The sequence below is a fragment of the Lepidochelys kempii genome, chromosome 9 (assembly GCF_965140285.1).
Source record: "Lepidochelys kempii isolate rLepKem1 chromosome 9, rLepKem1.hap1, whole genome shotgun sequence".
NCBI lineage: Eukaryota > Metazoa > Chordata > Testudines > Cheloniidae > Lepidochelys > Lepidochelys kempii.
The window spans coordinates 50,750,705-50,767,732 of NC_136388.1; the positions used below are offsets into that span (position 1 = coordinate 50,750,705).

Here is a 17,028-nt window from a genome sequence, read left to right on the forward strand (position 1 = left end):
TACATCTACTCAGGATAAACATTTTAAAATCAGTAGCCCTGGATAACTTGCACCCAAGAGTCCTAAAAGAACTGACAGCTCATTGATGTTAATTTTTAATAAATCTCAAAATACCAATGAAATTCCAGAGACTCAAACAGTGCTACTGTTGTGTGAGTATTCAAAAAGGACAAGTGGGATAACTTGGGTAACTATAGGACAGTTAGCTGCACATAAGTCCTGGGCAAAATAATGGAAAAGCTGATAGGAGATTCAATTACTAAAGAATAGGAATACAATTAATGATAGTCAATATGGTTTTATGGAAAACAGGTCTTGTCAAACAAACCTGATTTTATTCTTAGAGGAGATTACAAGTTCGGCTGATAAAGGTAACTGCGGCGATGTTATAGACTTAGTGTTTTGTAGGGCATTTGACTTAGTACCACATGATTAAAAAATTAGTACTATGTGATATCAGTAAAGCATACATTAAATGAACTCGTTACCTGGGAGATCTCAAAAAGTAGTTGTCAATGGGGAATCATCATCAAATGTGGAGTGTTTAGTGAGGATCCATAGGGATCCGTTCTAGGCCCAACACTATTCAACATGTTCATCAGTGATCTGGAAATAAATATAAAATCACTGCTGATAAAATTTGTAGATGACACAAAGGTTGGTAAATAATAATGAGGACGGGGCAGTTCTACAGGGGGATCTGGCTCACTTGATGAGGTGAGCCATTTCAAGCAAAATACATTTTTATACAGCCAGTGCAAAGTTATACATCTAAGGACAAGGAACGCAGGCCACATCGACAGAACGGGGGACTGTATCCTGGCAAGCAGGGACCCTGAAAGGATCTAGGGGTTGTAGCGGGTGCACAGCTTAACCTGAACTCCCAGTGTGAAGCTGTGGTAAAAGGGCTGATGAGGTCCTTGGATGTAGAAACAGAGGAGTAGTAGGGAGGTTATTTCCCCTCTGTATATGGTTGTGGCTCCCAACATTTTACTAATGCAACCCACCATTTTAGGGGGGCCCACCATTACTCCTGCACCCTCTGCCCCTTCTCAGCTCCCTGCTCCCCCATCTCCACTCTGCTGCTCAGTCCAAGCCCCCTGCTGAGCTCCTCCCCCCACAACTCCCTTGCAGTAGCTTTCCCAGCCCTGTCCCTTCCCACAGCCCCAGCTCCAGCCAGCTCCTCTCTCCCGGTGGCTGGGCCATAGTCACTACCAGGCCACTGACTGTCTCTTTGCTGGCTCCAGCTGCTTCCTATCCTCTGCTGCTGCGATCTCACTCCCCATGCTGCCGCCTGCTGCCCAGGGGAAGTGAGAGCCTGGGCTGCGGGGCGAGAGCACATGCAACCCACCTAGACCCTTCCTGCAACCCACTGGCGTGTCGTGACCCACCATCTGGTAAACACTGGTCTCTGGCATCGGGGAGACCGATATAGGAATATTGCATCCAGTTCTGGTGTCCATGTTTTCAAAAGGATGTTCAAAAATTGCGGAGGGTGCAGAAAAGAGCCACAAAAATGATTCAAGGGCTGGAGAAAATAGTGTAGATTCAGGTGCCAGGCTCTGAAGCCCAGCAAGCGGGGAGGGTCTCCAAGCCTGGGCTGGAACGTCTACACTGCTATATCGAGCCCTGTAGTGTGAACCCCACAAGCCCAGCTGACCTGGCCCTGAGGCTTTCTGCAATAGGCCAGGGGGAGGTTGCAGTATGGACATTCCCAGAGAGCTCAATCTGTTCAATTTCTCAAGCAGAAGACGACTGTGTCTGACGACCTTCATGGGGCTCTTTAATCTAGCAGGAAATGGCATAGCAAGGACTAATGGCTGGAAGCTGAAGCCAGACAAAGTTTCTGTGAGAAGCAAGGCACACAATGCTGACAATGAGGGTGGTTAACCACTGGCATGAACTACCAAGGGAAGTGGTGGATTCTCCATCTTTTGTCTTCAAATCCAGCCTGGCTGCCTTTCTGAAAGGTGTGCTTTAGTCAGACACAGGTTTAATCACATTCAGGAAAACCTGGGTGAAATTCTCTGGCCTGTGCTGTACAGGAGGTCAGACTAGATGCTTTAATGGACCCATCTGGCCTTATATTCTATGAATAACATTCTGCGTGGACACACTTATTCTGGAACGAGTACCAGTAGTTAACTTATTGCTTGTAAGGGACGTTGGGAAATACTGACTATACAAGGAGCTATACCAAAGGTATATACCAAAGATAACATTTGCAGTAGAAGGAATTATTTTTCCTTATTTTGGAAACTAGAGTGAGCAATGGAATTTTTGGTTCGGTAGCTGAGCCAATAAATTAGAAAAAAAACCACCCAGTGCATTTCAAACCAAAACTGATTTCTTTTTTGTTTGTTTTTTCTTGCTAAAAAAATGAACTTTTTTTGCATGGGTCAAATGCAATGTTTTGAATGTTGCTTCGAATCAACATTTTGGTTTGAAAATGTCTTTTCAAAATGAAATGTCAAAGGGGTTTGCTTAAAAAATGTCAAAACAAAACAAGTTGGCCTTTCTGAAACAAAATCAGGGTTTTTTTTGCCTGAAACTATTTGCCGAATTTTCTCTAAATTATTCCAAACAGTTAAATCCAAAACAGACTGCGAAGAGTTACAAAGGGATCTCACAAAACTGGGTGACTGGGCAACAAAATGGCAGATGAAATTCAATGTTGATAAATGCAAAATAATGCACATTGGAATACATAATCCCAACTATACATATGAAATGATGGGTCTAAATTAACTGTTACCACTCAAGAAAGAGATCTTGAAGTCATTGTGGATAGTTCTCTGAAAATGGCCACTCAATGTGCAGCAGCAGTCAAAAAAGCTATGTTGAGAACCATTAGGAAAGGGATAGATAATAAGACAGAAAATATCATATTGTTTCTATATAAATCCATGGAACTCCCACATCTTGAATACTGCATGCATATGTGGTCACCCCATCTCAAAAAAGATGTATTGGACTTGGAAAAGGTTCAGAAAAGGACAACAAAAATGATTGAGGGTATAGAACAGCTTCCATATGAGGAGAGATTATGAGACTGGGACTTTTCAGCTTGGAAAAGAGAAGACTAAGGGAGGATATGATACAAGTCTATAAAATCATGACTGGTGTGGAGAAAGTAAATAAGGAAGTGTTATTTACTTCTCATAATGCAAGAACCAGGGGTCACCAAATGAAATTAGTAGGCAGCAGGTTTAAAACAAACAAAAGGAAGTATTTCTTCACAGAACATGCAGTCAACCTGTGGAACTCTTTGCCAGAGGATGTTGTGAAGCCCAAGACTATAAAAGGGTTTAAAAAAGAACTAGATAAGTTCAAGGAGGATAGGTCCAGCAATGGCTATTAGCGAGGATGGGCAGGGATGCAAAACCATATTCTGAAGTGTCCCTAGCCTCTGTTTGCCAGAAGCTGGGAATGGGCGATGGGATAGATCACTTGATGATTACCTGTTCTGTTCATTCCCTCTGAAGCACCTGGCATTGGTGGTTTAGTTGGGGTTGGTCCTGCTTTGAGCAGGGGGTTGGACTAGATGACCTCCTGAAGTCTCTTTCAACCCTAATCTTCTATGATTGGCCACTGTCAGAATACAGGATACTGGGCTATATGGACCATTGGTATGACCCAGTATGGCTGTTATGTTCTTATGTTAAATTTGTGAATAGTTTCAGTGCCCCGAAAAAAGTATTTTTTGGCAAATTCACTATTCACTGATAACATTTTCACCCAGCTCTGTGACAGTTTTAAGTCTGATTGTGATGGGGTGGATCAGCCCCGCACTGCTACCGAAAGGGTTCCAACTGGAAGTCAGGTATAAAAGCCTGCAGAGCTGCTCAGTCAGGGCTGGCTGCTGAGGAGGAAGGACGCTTGGCAGAGGCTCCAGCCCAGGAGCTGCTACAGTCCTTACCTACGAGAGCTGAAGACCCAGAAACTTGGGCCAGAGGCCTGAAGCTATCAGAAGCCCAGGGAGTGCCGGGTGCTGAGGAACCTGGAGATCTCGAAGCTGAAGAGCCAGAAACCTGGACCAGAGGCTTGCAGCTATCAGAACCCCAGGGAGCATCTGGTGCTGGGGAACCTGGAGACCCTGATGCCATATGGACTACTGCTGCTGGAGAACTGGTAGGAAGTGACCCAGGGAAGGTAAGGGAGTGGCACCTTCCACCATAATGAGGTCAGCGTGTTTCAGTAGGATTCCCTGCTGATCCTGTGGTGGACCGCTGTGCCACTGGCAGGGCCCTGGCTCGGGGCCTGGTGGAGTTGGGTGGGTCCGGGCCCCCCTACCAGGGGTCACCACCCCCTTGCAACGGCCCCAGTTACCTGATCCTTGTTTTGTCTCCAAAGTGGGCAGCTTGGACTCCGGCTGCTAGGCTGCGCTAAGGGAGGGGGAATTAGGCGGACTCTGGTCATTGGGCCGCACTGTCCTAGGGGCACATTGTATGGACTCCGGCCGCTAGGCCGCATTACCCCACTCGGGGAGAGGTAGTATACGGACCCTGGCCACTGGGCCACACTGTACTGACTACCGGGGTGTGTGTGTGTGTGTGGAAACAGACATAGGCGTAGAGAGGCAGGTTACCACTCACCCCACTGACTCAAAGGGTTGACGAGGTACAAAACCTGCCACACTGATGAATTGTGATTATGCTAGTGCTGTCTTTTCAAAAGCTACGCAAGCTCAATTCAAAGCTCTCAAGTGATAAGTGTACCACTTTGCTCAGTAAGATGCTCCGATGGTTCTTTATCTTCATTGTTAAGAAATTGCATTTTTTCAAGTTTGAATTTTTCTAACTTCCACATCTAGCCTGTGGATCTTGTTCTGCTGGTGAGAGCTAGATTACAAAGCCTGCTGGTCTCAGAAAGCTCCTCATCTTGTAAGTGTTTGTAGACCATGATCAAGTTGCCTCTGAACCTTCTCTTCAATAAGCTATTGAGATTGAGCTGCTTCAGTTTTTAACGGCCTTCAGGAAGGTGTGCTTCCCGGATGCTGGGACTGGAAGACGGGGTGGATCACTTGATAATTGCCCTGTACTGTTCATTCCCTCTGAAGCATCTGGCACTGGCCACTGTAGGAACACAGGATAGAGGACTAGATGGACCACTGATCTGACCCAGTATGGCCATTCTTATATTCTTATGACCTTGAATCATTCTTGTAGTTCTTCTGAGTCCTCTCCTGGTTTTCACCGTAGTTTCTGAAGTACGCACCTTGGAAGTGAACTCTGATTTTTTAAGTTTGCCTGTAGCCTAGTACCTACAAGAGGCCAGATAAATATTTTGACTAGGCCTCCCTGACAACAGCCTATCTTACCAGCTCATGGGACAATCTGACCTCTGAGTAAAGGGTGTATTCATTTATCTGTTCATCACTTCTCCCATCTGTGCTGTACAGAACCTAGCACCCAGCTCCCTGCCTCTCTGCCCCATCATTCACAACCTCCTCAGCCAAAGTGGAGGGAATGACGCAGAATGGGAGAGGTGAGAGCAAATCTGGTGCACTTGAACAAGATGGTTTGAGGGGGATTTCTGAGGTTAATGTTCCTAATCTGATCGCTGCTAGCCTGGTTGTAAGGACCTGGTGTTGTGGTCCTAGCATCAGACCCAGTGCCCAAGGGAGTCAAGAGAGAGGAAGCTTTGCAGTGACTCCACTGAGCTTAGGATCAAACCCCTATCTGACAGTGCCTTCTGCCCACATGAGCAAGAAGAAAGAGCCAGAAGGGATTGGACATTATCATGTGAAGCCAGGTATTTCCCCACCTGGATAGAACTCCACAGATGCTGTTCTTCAGAGCATCACATGGACTGGAAGGTAAATTATCTTGCGAGTAAAGTGTGGGGGGTTGGATTTTGTTTTTTACTTTCAGTAAACCGTCCCTCAGCCGCAGACAATGCATTGAATAGAAATAATTCAATATTCACCCCGAGTGATTCTCACTTTCCCACCTCTTGTCATTAAGATCCTTTCTATCAGAGTGCTTCTCGCTATATTTTGCATTGTTAGGTAGATATTAATAGAGGGGCCATGTCTTCTGGCTATCATCCAGCCCTGCCCACATCTGCAGACTGAGAAGGCCTTTCAGCAGTTCCAAAGCCAGAAGGGACCACTGTGATCATCTAGTCTGACCTCCTGCATAACACAGGGCAGGGAACGTTCCTAAAATAATTCCTAGAGGAGAGCTTTTAGAAAAAGTCTGTCTTCCTTTAAAAATGTCCAGTGATGAAGACTCTGCCAAAATCTTTGGTTCCAGGGTTTAATTACCATCACTATTAAAAATTTAAGCCTTTTTTCCAGTCTGAAATTGTCTGGCTTCAACTTTCAGCCATTGGATTTTTTACACATTTCTCTGCTAGATTCAAGAGCCCATCATAAATATCTGTTCCCCATGTAGGTGCTTATAGGCTGCAATCAAGTTACCCCTTAACCTTCTCTTTGTTAGACTAAAAGAGCTCAAGCTATTTAGTTTATCACCATAAGGCATGTTTCTAATCCATTAATCATTCACAATTCAACATCCTTCTTGAATTGTGGGCACCAGACCTGGATTCAGGATGTCAGCAGTGCTCTCAGCAGTGCCAAATATAGATTCCCTTGTTTTTGCATCCCAGGCATCACATTAGTTCTTTTGGCCAAAGCATCACACTGGGGGCTCATGTTCAGCTGATTCTCCACCATGACCCCCAAATCTTTTTCAGAGTCACTGCTTCCCAGGATAGAGTCCCCCGTCCTGTAAGTATGGCCTGCATTCTTTGTTCCTATACAGATACATTTACATTGAGCCAAATTAAAACACACATTGTTTGCTTGCACCCAGTTTACCAAGCAGTCCAGATCGCTGCGTATCAGTGACCTCTCCTCCTCATTATTTACCACTCCCTCCATTTTTGTGTCATCTGCAAACTTTATCAGTGATGATTTTATGTTTTCTTCCAGGTCACTGATAAAAATGTTAAACAGCATAGAGTCAAGAACCAGGAGCGGTGGAAGCTTCTGAACAGTGGGGGGCCACTTGTGCCCAGACCATGGCCCAACCCCCCCATACAGCCCCTTCCCCTGAGCCCCTGCCCTTGAGGCACCCCTTTCCCTGATGCCCTGCCCCCATGCCACCCCTTCACCCGAGGCTCCACCTTCCACACTGCCCTTTCCCCCTAAGGCCCCACCCCTGCACCGTTCCTTCTCCCCGAGTCCTTGCCCCCATGCCATCCCTTCCCCCTGCCCCTGTGCCACCCCTTCTCCCCTGCCCTCACACCACCCCTTCCCTGGAGGCCCTGCTCCCACACAGCCTCTTCCCTCCCAAGACACCATCCCCTCCCCGCATCGCTCATCCTTAGGGCTGATAAAAGGTGGAAGGGCATAGCCCTCCCTCTTTTAAAAGTGGAGGGGCCATAGCCCCCAGCCCCCCATTCCAGCACCCCTGCCAAGAACCAATTCCTGTGGAACTCCTCTAGAAACACACCTGTTCAATGACAATTCTCTATGTACAACTATATTTTGAGATCTATTAGCCGGTTTTTAACCTATTTAATGTGTTCCATGTTGATTTTCTATTGTCCTAGTTTTTTAATCAAAATGTCACGTGGCACCAAGTCAGATGCCTTACAGAGGTCAAGTGTATTGTATCAGCACCACTGCCTTTATCAACTGAACTTTGTAATGTCACCAAAAAAAAGACATCATTAGTTTGACATTGTTCATCAAATGTCTGCTGTTTCCCACATGAGGTTCTGTCACATCTGCAAATTACAATCCAACAATATGAGCATCCTAATCAATTAGGGGTCAGTTACCACATAACTGATTCAAGGGTTCTTAACAGGGTATGTTACAGCTACACAACCTGTGAGAGGAAAGCTATTGGAGAAGCTATTGGAGGAAAGCTAATGGAGAAGGTAAAGTATTGGATGGAAATTAACATTGTGATTACATGGGCACTTTCTGTCTTCTCCCTGGTATCTGGGGAAATCTTTCGTAGAAGATTAGGGTTGGAAGAGACCTCAGGAGGTCATCTAGTCCAATCCCCTGCTCAAAGCAGGACCAACACCAACTAAATCATCCCAGCCAGGGCTTTGTCAAGCCGGGCCTTAAAAACCTCTAAGGATGGAGATTCCATCACCTCCCTAGGTAACCCATTCCAGTGCTTCACCACCCTCCTAGTGAAATAGTGTTTCCTAATATCCAACCTTCACCTCCCCCACTGCAACTTGAGACCATTGCTTCTTGTTCTGTCATTTGCCACCACTGAGAACAGCTGAGCTCCATCCTCTGTGGACCCCCCCTTCAGGTAGTTGAAGGCTGCTATCAAATCCCCCCTCACTCTTCTCTTCTGCAGACTAAATAACCCCAGTTCCCTCAGCCTCTCCTTGTAAGTCGTCTTTGCAATGGGAGGTATTCTAACAGTAGAAATAACAGCTTTTGTTAAAAGAAAACAGCCAAGGTTGCTGGTCCCCGGCATTTACCTACTCCAACAGCAATCTCATCAGGGATGTGTTCGCGTACAGATTGCAAACAAGCAATTATTTTTCTCTTCCTAAATCCATCCTTGCTGCAGGATGAAACAGAATCCCCTGTTGCGTGCCTTTGAGTGGCTGCTCACTCTAAACAACACTGCTGTGAGAGGCCCATGCACTTGATGCATTTGTGAGTTTTGCTGGAAACTATTTTTTTCTTCACTCTGTAGCAAAGTTCAGTTAAAAATAAAATTGCAGTCCCTTTAAGCTTTATGACCTGCCAGATCAGATGCCTGTCATTTGTGGGCTTTGTGATAGGGTGCTTGGAGAGCCAGGCAGCCTAGCTGGTAGCACACTCAATTTCCATCCCCTTGCTCTCTGTTAGGGCAGTAGAGGGGCTGGTCGCTGACCCTAATCTGGAATCTTTGGCTCTCCACCTGCATCTGGGCAACAGCCCTTAAGTGGCCGTGTGAGGGGGACCTGTTCCTTCCGTCTCCACATATCCCAGCGCAGGGCCCCGTGGGAAGCAACGCTGGCATGGTTCTCCCTTCAGGGAGTCTAAATTCACTGGCAAAGCTAGAGAGGCCTTGTGGGTCTGTTGATTAAAGAGGTTTGTGCCTGTGAGCTAAGAAACTTCTCCCTTTGTTCTTGGTCCTTCTGTATTTGGAGGAGCTGGACTTTGTATGTTCCTTACAACTAAACAAGATGTCAGCAAAGAAAATAGCAGCCTCTATCAATGTATCCTTCCAGCTTTGACTAACTGCTTGGATCAAAGAGGGGCAGCACATGTGCAGGAGTGAGACCAAGTTTCCAAGGAGACTAGAAAGATTGTGAGCTGCTGTTCCTGTTGAACCAAGATGGAACAAATAATGGAGTTAATTCCAGAAAACAAAAATTCCCAGCACGAATTAAAACAAGACCTAAAGCAGGATCTAAAGCGAGAGCTGGAGGTTACCCGGAAAGGGCACAGAGGTGACGTGCATGCTGAGAGGAGATCCCTTCTGGATCAGCAACTACCAAGTGCTCAGACGGATTGGGAAACCCAGCTGCGACACCCAGGCTGGAATGGGGTTGACCAACAACCTGACTGCCACAGACCAGAGATTCTGCCAGGAGATAATGTAGACCTAGACAAGCTTTGGCCTATCTGGAACTTGCTTACTCTGATGAGTTGCAGCAGTTCAGCCCCCCCGAAGGAAATCAAAGGGGCATTGACCATAGCAGAAGGCAGTTGCCTAAATGATGAATTGGGCCAGCCAGGGGACATTTACAACAGTTTGCTACCCTGTTTGTAACGCGCAGAGGGCCAGAGGGGAGCGGTCAGGCTGTCCCAGCTCAAGTAACTTTGTCCCAGCTCAAACATCCAATGAAGTGGGCTGTAGCTCATGAAAGCTTATGCTCAAATAAATTTGTTAGTCTCTAACATGCCACAAGTACTCCTTTTTTTAAAAAACTCTTGGAGGTTTATTTGGCTCAATTCGACACTGTAGCTCAAATGAATGGCTGGGAAGAGGGACAGAAGGAGGGCGACGATTAGCAGCCATCTTGGGTGGTCCAGCTCTGATGGTGCTGCATAACTTACCCCCAGAAAAGAGATTAAGTTATCCAGACCCAGGACAAACCTTTGAAATGTGGTTTGGAGCTACCCATGTAACTTAGGCCTTGGCTAAACTGGGAACTTACATCGGCATAGCTACATCTCTCAGAGGGGTGAAAAATCCACACCCCAGAGGGACACAGATGTGCTGACCAAAACACCTGGTGTAGACAGACCTGGACTGATGAAAAATTTTTCCATCCTCTCAGGGAGGTGGATACCTACAGCAATGGGAGAACCCCTCCCATCAGCATACATAGTATCTACACCAGCGGTTGTCAACTTGCGTCCCATTCAGCACAGAGCTGCGGCCCATGTGACATCCTCAGGCCCAAACAGGTAGATGACACATTGTGGGCTGCAGCTGCGGCCCACAATGGTAAATAGGTGGAAAGCCACTGATCTACACTGAAGCACTACAGAGGCACTCTAGTTGAAGTGTAGATATAGCCTGCGCTAGCCGGGGCACAGCTAAGAGCTCGGAGAAAAGGGAAAGAAGAAACTTCACCAGAACCAGCAGAGGATCTGCACAGACTTGTGTTCCTGGCATACCCAGATACCAATGTGGCCTTCCAGGATAAACAATGTATAAGTGCTCAGCTAGAGTTGGATCTGCAGATCAAGATCGGTGGAAGGAGGCACAAACGCTCCAAGAGGCTGTGGAATTTGCCACCAAGCTAGACTCTTTTTTTTTTCAGCAATGCATCAGAAGAAAAAGCAGCCAGGCGTGAGGAAGTTGGAAGTTGTCTCTCTGAGCCTGGTAAGTGCAGCTGTGTCTAATATGAGTGATAAAAGAGGGGATGCTAATCTGGCTCATGACACTTTTGAATGATTAGAAAAAATGATACATTTGGCTTGTAAAACAAAGGAAATTGGCAATAATGCACAAACTAAAGGAAACAGTTTAGTTAAATGCTGATACTGTGACAAAACTGGCCACAAAAAGATTGTAATAAATTTAAGGCAGGCCAAGACCAACTGTCACAGGTGTCTAATGAAACCTCTTTCCTAGTTTGGGAAATGGGGAACACCAAGCTGAAGGGGCAAAGTTTGGGGGAGGTACAAGGATCAGACCCACAGATCTGGGCAGCTAAAGCGCAATATTGGGGGTTTAGCTATTGAATGTGTAATAGGATGTATCCTGTGTATTGGAATAGTTGACACAGGCTCAAACATAACAGTTGTTAGACCTGATGAAGAACTCTGTGTAAGCTGGAAAGTTTGTCTCTTTCACTAACACAAGTTGGTCCAATAAAAGATATTACCTCACCCACCTTGTGTCTCAGGCCTGGCCTTCACTCAAAAGTTAGGTCGACACAGCTACGTTGCTTAGGGGTGTGAAAAAGCCACACCCGTGAGCGACATAGGGCTTGGCTACACTTACGAGTTACAGTGCAATAAAGGAGCCCCGGGTGCACTAGCTCACTACCCATCCACACTGGCAAGGCACGTAGAGTGCTCTGACTCTGCGGCTACAGCGCTGCTGGTACTCCACCTCGGTGAATGGAATAGCGTTTGCTGTGCCCCTGCTGGAGTGCCGCGGCACCAGTGTGAACGAGGTGTTTCTTTACTGCACTCTGATCCGCCTCCGGAAACGTCCCCTAATCCCCTTAAGTCAAGTGGCCACTCTTGTCATTGTTTGGAATCGGCTGTAGGAATGTGGAAATGCCCTTTGAAAGCTCCGTTTCTGACAGCCGGCTGCTTATCTGCTCCGGGACAAAGCAACCATTAGTGTGGAATGCTGTGAGAGAGAGAGGGGTGTGAGGGCGAGGGGGATCTGCTGCTGTCTGAGCTTACAAGACATCATGCTGACATGCTCTCAGCCCCCCAAAAACCCACTTTCTTCCCCCCCACATACACACAACACACTCCCTGTCGCACTCCACCCTCCCCCCCATTTGAAAAGCACATTGCAGCCACTTGCATGCTGGGATAGCTGCCCATAATGCACCACTGCAAGTGCCGCACATGTGGCCACGCCAGCGCGCTTGAAGTTGTCAGTGTGGACAAACTGCGGTGCTTTCCCTGTTGCGCTCTACAAAGGCGGGTTTAACTCAAAGTGCTCTACATCTGCAAGTGTAGCCATGCCCATAGTTAAGCCAATCTAATGCTCGGTAGACAGTGCTAGGGCAACTGGAGAATTCTTCCATCAACCTAGCTGTGGCCTTGTGGGGAAGTGGATTACCTACACTGATGGGAGTATTCCCACTGATGCTGTCAGGAGTGTCTACACTGAAGTGCTACAGCAGTGCAGCTGCACGGTTTAAAGTGTAGACAAGCCCTTAGTTATTTGACCAGCTGTGCGAAAAAGGCTAGGAGATAGGGGATCCAAAATAGAAGCACCTAATTGGTTCCAAATGGATACAGTGACACCCATCCAAAATTTGGGAAAATTGGGTTTGAATATTGGTCCTCTGGAATTCAAACAAGAAGTCTGGGAGGCTGAAATGGTGGATGAGACAATAATTTGCTTGTCATTTTGACTAATAACTGTGTAATCAGTGCCAGGAAATGTGTCCTCCAACTTCAGTCTGTGGAAATTCCTTTTAAATATGTAGCCCAGGTGAGACCAATGGTTTGTAGGCACTTGTGTGCAGTGAATGTGTTCTTCTGCCCCTGGGGACAGACGCTATGTGCTGTGATAGCTTTCCAGCAAGGGAACAATGGGGAGTGACTGAAACTGTTCTGAGACCCAGGGTCCCAGGGGAATCTTAGCTGCTAAAGCTTTTTATGGCTTCGAATCAGGAAAGGATCCCTGTTTGCTGAATGTCTCTGATAAGCAGCAAATATTACAAAGGGAACTATGGTTGTAAAATGTGAATCAGTGGATCTGGTAAATATCAGTACAGAGGAAAACTATAAGAGGGAAGTAGGGAAAGGTGAGCTCCCCGAGTTTCTATTGGACTTGCTGCTGCACAATGCTGTACATTTAAATGAAGAAAAGCAGAAGAGTGCAGGAGACATTCAGGTCAGGAATCAGGACGCTTCTCTCCTGTCCCAACAGAGATACAGGCTGTACTGCACTGGTCCGGCCCAAGACTGATGCTGTGGGAAACTAACCCGTTAACCATCCACTTCACCGGTCACCGGCAGCAAAAAAGGGAAGAGGCACTACAGGCCGTCCCTGAAATGTATCAGGGAGACACAAGTGAGCCTTCAGCCAGCCCTAGGGCCTCACCTGTGGTGCTGGTTAAGAAAAATGGTGGAAGCACCAGAATCTGTGTGGATTATAGAAAATGAAATGAAGTCACTTTAAGGGATTCTTCTCCATTACCATGATTGGATGATGCTCTGGATGCTGTAGCAGGTTCAGTCTGGATTTCACAGTGGACCTGAAAAGTGGGTATTGGCAAGTGACCCCAAAGGATAGGGAAAAGACTGCTTTCACAGCAGGACAAGGCCTCAGAGTGGTGGCTTGCAGCCTGTGCAATAAACCAGATGCATTTGAGAGGCCCATGGAGAAGGTGTTACATGGCATACCCCTCTCAGCCTGTCTGTTATACCTAAATGATATAATTATGCATGCTAAAGCATTCCAGTGGGAACTCATACATCTACAGCTGGGCTGTGCTAAACTGATGACTGCCAGTCTGAAAATGAACCCCAGGAAATGTGAGTTTTTGCTCATAGAGGTAATCTGCCCTGGGCACACAACCAGGGAGGGGGAATTCCCTTGACGAAAAGAAATCTGAGGCTGTACAGATCTGGCCAACTCCCTGAACACACGTTTGCACAGATTTGCAGGGCTCTGCTCCTGTTCCACTGGGTTTATTTGTGGGTTTGCCAATATTGCAAGCCCACTGCATAGACCAGGTGAGACGGGGGAAACCATTTCCGTGATCAGCAGAGTGTGATGTATCATTTTTTGAGTTGAAAAAGGCTCTGGTGACTAATCCTGTCTTGGCCTGTCCATGTTTCAAAACCTCTTTCAAATTGGACACAGATGCTGGTGCTTATGGTTTGGGGCCAGTATTGACACAAGAACACAAGGGACGTGAGCGGGTAATGGCTTATTACAGCAAACATCTAAGCTCTCTGGAAAGAAATTATTGTAGCACTCAAAAGGAACTCCTGGCAGTGGTTAGATCTACAGAACATTTTCATCCCTATCTGTGACGGGAGTTCTTTATGGTCAAGACAGACCATGCTTCCCTGCAATGGCTCTTTCGATTCAGAAATCCTGAGGGGTAGCTTGCCAGGGGGTTGGAGAAACTACAGTGCTGTGATTTCACAGTGACACACAGGCCATGGTAACTGTGATGCCTTGTTTGGATGGTCTTGTTGGGAAGCTAATTGCAAACCCTGCCCCAAGCAGGAGAGCAAGGAATTGGCTGCTCAAGGGAATGGATACTCCTCTCTTCCTCTAATTCGCAGAAGTCCCCATGGTCCTGGTTCATTCAGGGGAACAGTGGGGGTGGGGTTTCAGGAATGGACCCCAGAGCAACTACAAACTTCCCACAGAGGATCCTGATGTCAGGATAGTGTGTGATTGGAAAACCAAAAAAAACCCCTGGATGTAGTGTCCCCTGACAAGGCCACAGTAAAAGCTTTCTGGTCACAGTGGGGAAGCTTGGAGTTCAAAGATTGAGTATCCTATAGGTCGGAGATGGGGGAAGCCAGTGAGTGATAGGTACAGGTGCCAGCTGGTTGTGCCAGATACATTGAAAACAGATATAGAAAGCTGGTGCAGGAATGTGTTGCTTGCATTGCAGAGAAGGGGCCTCCTATGACTAGGAGAGCCACTTTACAGCAGTCTCGTGTGGGGGCACCAGTGAAGCACTTTGCTATTGATGTTCTTGGGCTCTTGCCTGAGCCAGAGTCTGGCAATCAACATTTGCTGTTAGCTATGGCCTGAGGCTTATCTAATATGGGCTCAAGAAGCTGTGACATGGGCCTCAGTGAACGTATGTTTCACCAGATTTGGGGTCCCAGCTGAATTATACACAGATCAAGGCTTTGAATCCAATATGTTTCAACAGGCTTGCGAGATTCTGGGATTCCACCAAACCCCAGCTCAGCCCCAGTCTGACGGGATGGTGGAAAGGGTCAGTAGGACTTGGCGGGGGGGGGGGGTGTTCAGCTGGTTCCCTGTGTGGAACAGCACCAAAGGGACTTTGGACCAGCACATTTAATTCCTTTTGATAGCTTATAGAATGGTTGTCAATGAGAGTGCACAGTGTGCCCCAGTACTCCTCGCGTTTGGGCAGGAGCTGAGAACCTCAGCAAAGCTCTTCCCTGGAGAGGAACAAAGGGATTTCAACCATTTGGAGCATGTAGAAACCCTACAATGCAAAACTGAAAAAGTTCCCCCCTTTGCTAGGGAAAATGTGAAGATCTCCTTTACCAGAGTGAAAGGGCTATAGGATGTAAGGGTCGTATAGGGAAACTGGTTTGACAATCCCAGAGGAAAGAAGGGTAGGAGCCCTAAGCTGAGTGAACCTTGGCAGCGACCGTACACAGTGCTCACCCAAATAAACCAAGTGTACAGGATCTAGCTGGGGCCCAGGACTAAATCTAAAGTGACCCAGAAGGACCATCTGAGGAGGTAGCGGGAGAGAGGATTTCAGCATAGCTACCCCCAAGGGTCAGATCGCTGCTCAGCCTCATTTGGAGAAAGAACTTGGACCCAGGTCTCCCACATCTCTGGTGAGTGCCCTGTCCATCTGGCTGTTGTGAGGCAGATTGCTCACAAGCTCTTCTGGAAGAGTTGTTCGGCGTTGTATAAATAATTAAGTATTCAGTAGAGCAGGAGCTTGATCCTAGGTGTCACATATCCCCAGACCCTAACCACCAGGCTACAGAGTCAGTCTCTCTAGCCCAAAGTACATTTAATTGTTTGTATGAAGTGGAAGAACTCCCAACAGGAGAGTCTGAGAATGTTAACTAGAAATCCTCCCTATAGTTTCATGCAAAAATTTTCAAAAGGTCTCGGGTTCTTCTCAGCGTTGACCAAGAAATGTTTTGAAATGTCAAAAATATTTGTGGGGCAGGAAAACTGTTTCTACCCAGCTCTACCTTTAATACTTTTAATTGTAAAACCACAAATGTTGGCCGAATACTGCTGAAAATGGGAAAATATTAGGCCAAAAACTGGAAAGACATATGGTTTTTGGCTGACAATTTTTCAGTTTTCTGACCAAAAGTCGAAAATGTCCTGGAAAAACACACACTTTCTGTAGAAAAAATTTATTGAATGAAAAATCCAATTTTCCCTTGGAGGGGAAAAAGGTTTCAATGGAAAAAGTTTGCCCAGCCTTACTAGAAAGCTGGTCTTCTCCATCCTAGGAAATATAGCGAGGTCTGTAGCTAGCTAGGCAAATAGCTGTCATGGCAGAGTGTTTTCTGAGCAATCAAGAACCGGCGGAGCAGAGTTTCTGTAATGCTTTTGTGGGATTGTTAACTAGCTGTGTTATGGCTGAGGTGGTGACCACCAAAGATGTACTCAGGAGATATACATTAGGTGCCCGGCTCTACCCCAAGACACCTTGTGTGACGTTCCTTTATGCCTCATTTTCCGATGGGAATAATATCACTTTCCTGTGGGGGGTGCATTCTCGTCCTGGGGACAGTCAGTGGTTAGTCCCTGAGGTCTGGAATAAAACAGAATGAGTTTATTATGTGCCCTCACTGCTCTTTGCCCAGGTGCTGTGAGCATAAATTCAGTAACGTGTATGGGGTGCTCTGTGAGCACCACAGAAAATCCTTTACATAAAGCCAGTGCGGTACAAGCTTCCTCTGACTGTGGGTGTTGTGGCAGACATATTCATAGGCACCCCACTGCGGGTGATTCACACAAACACTCATGTATTGAGTGTGGATGCATGTGCAAGCATCGGAGCTGTGCTATGCAGGCCAGGATGCTGGTGGCAATGCTGAGCGTTTGCACGAGCTCCATGGGTTTGCCTGGTTTTGTAAAGCTAACCTCAGACAGCTTGGAGTTGGATATTAGCTAAGGGAAGTGCCAAAATGAAGGGATG

At 46.7% G+C, this 17,028-nt stretch overlaps 1 protein-coding gene across 1 annotated transcript in view; it reads left to right on the forward strand.

Annotated features, from left to right (window-relative positions):
* The window catches only part of TSPEAR (thrombospondin type laminin G domain and EAR repeats), an 88,396-nt gene that overhangs the window by 47,725 nt on the left and 23,643 nt on the right, over positions 1-17,028 (forward strand). The window lies entirely within an intron of this gene.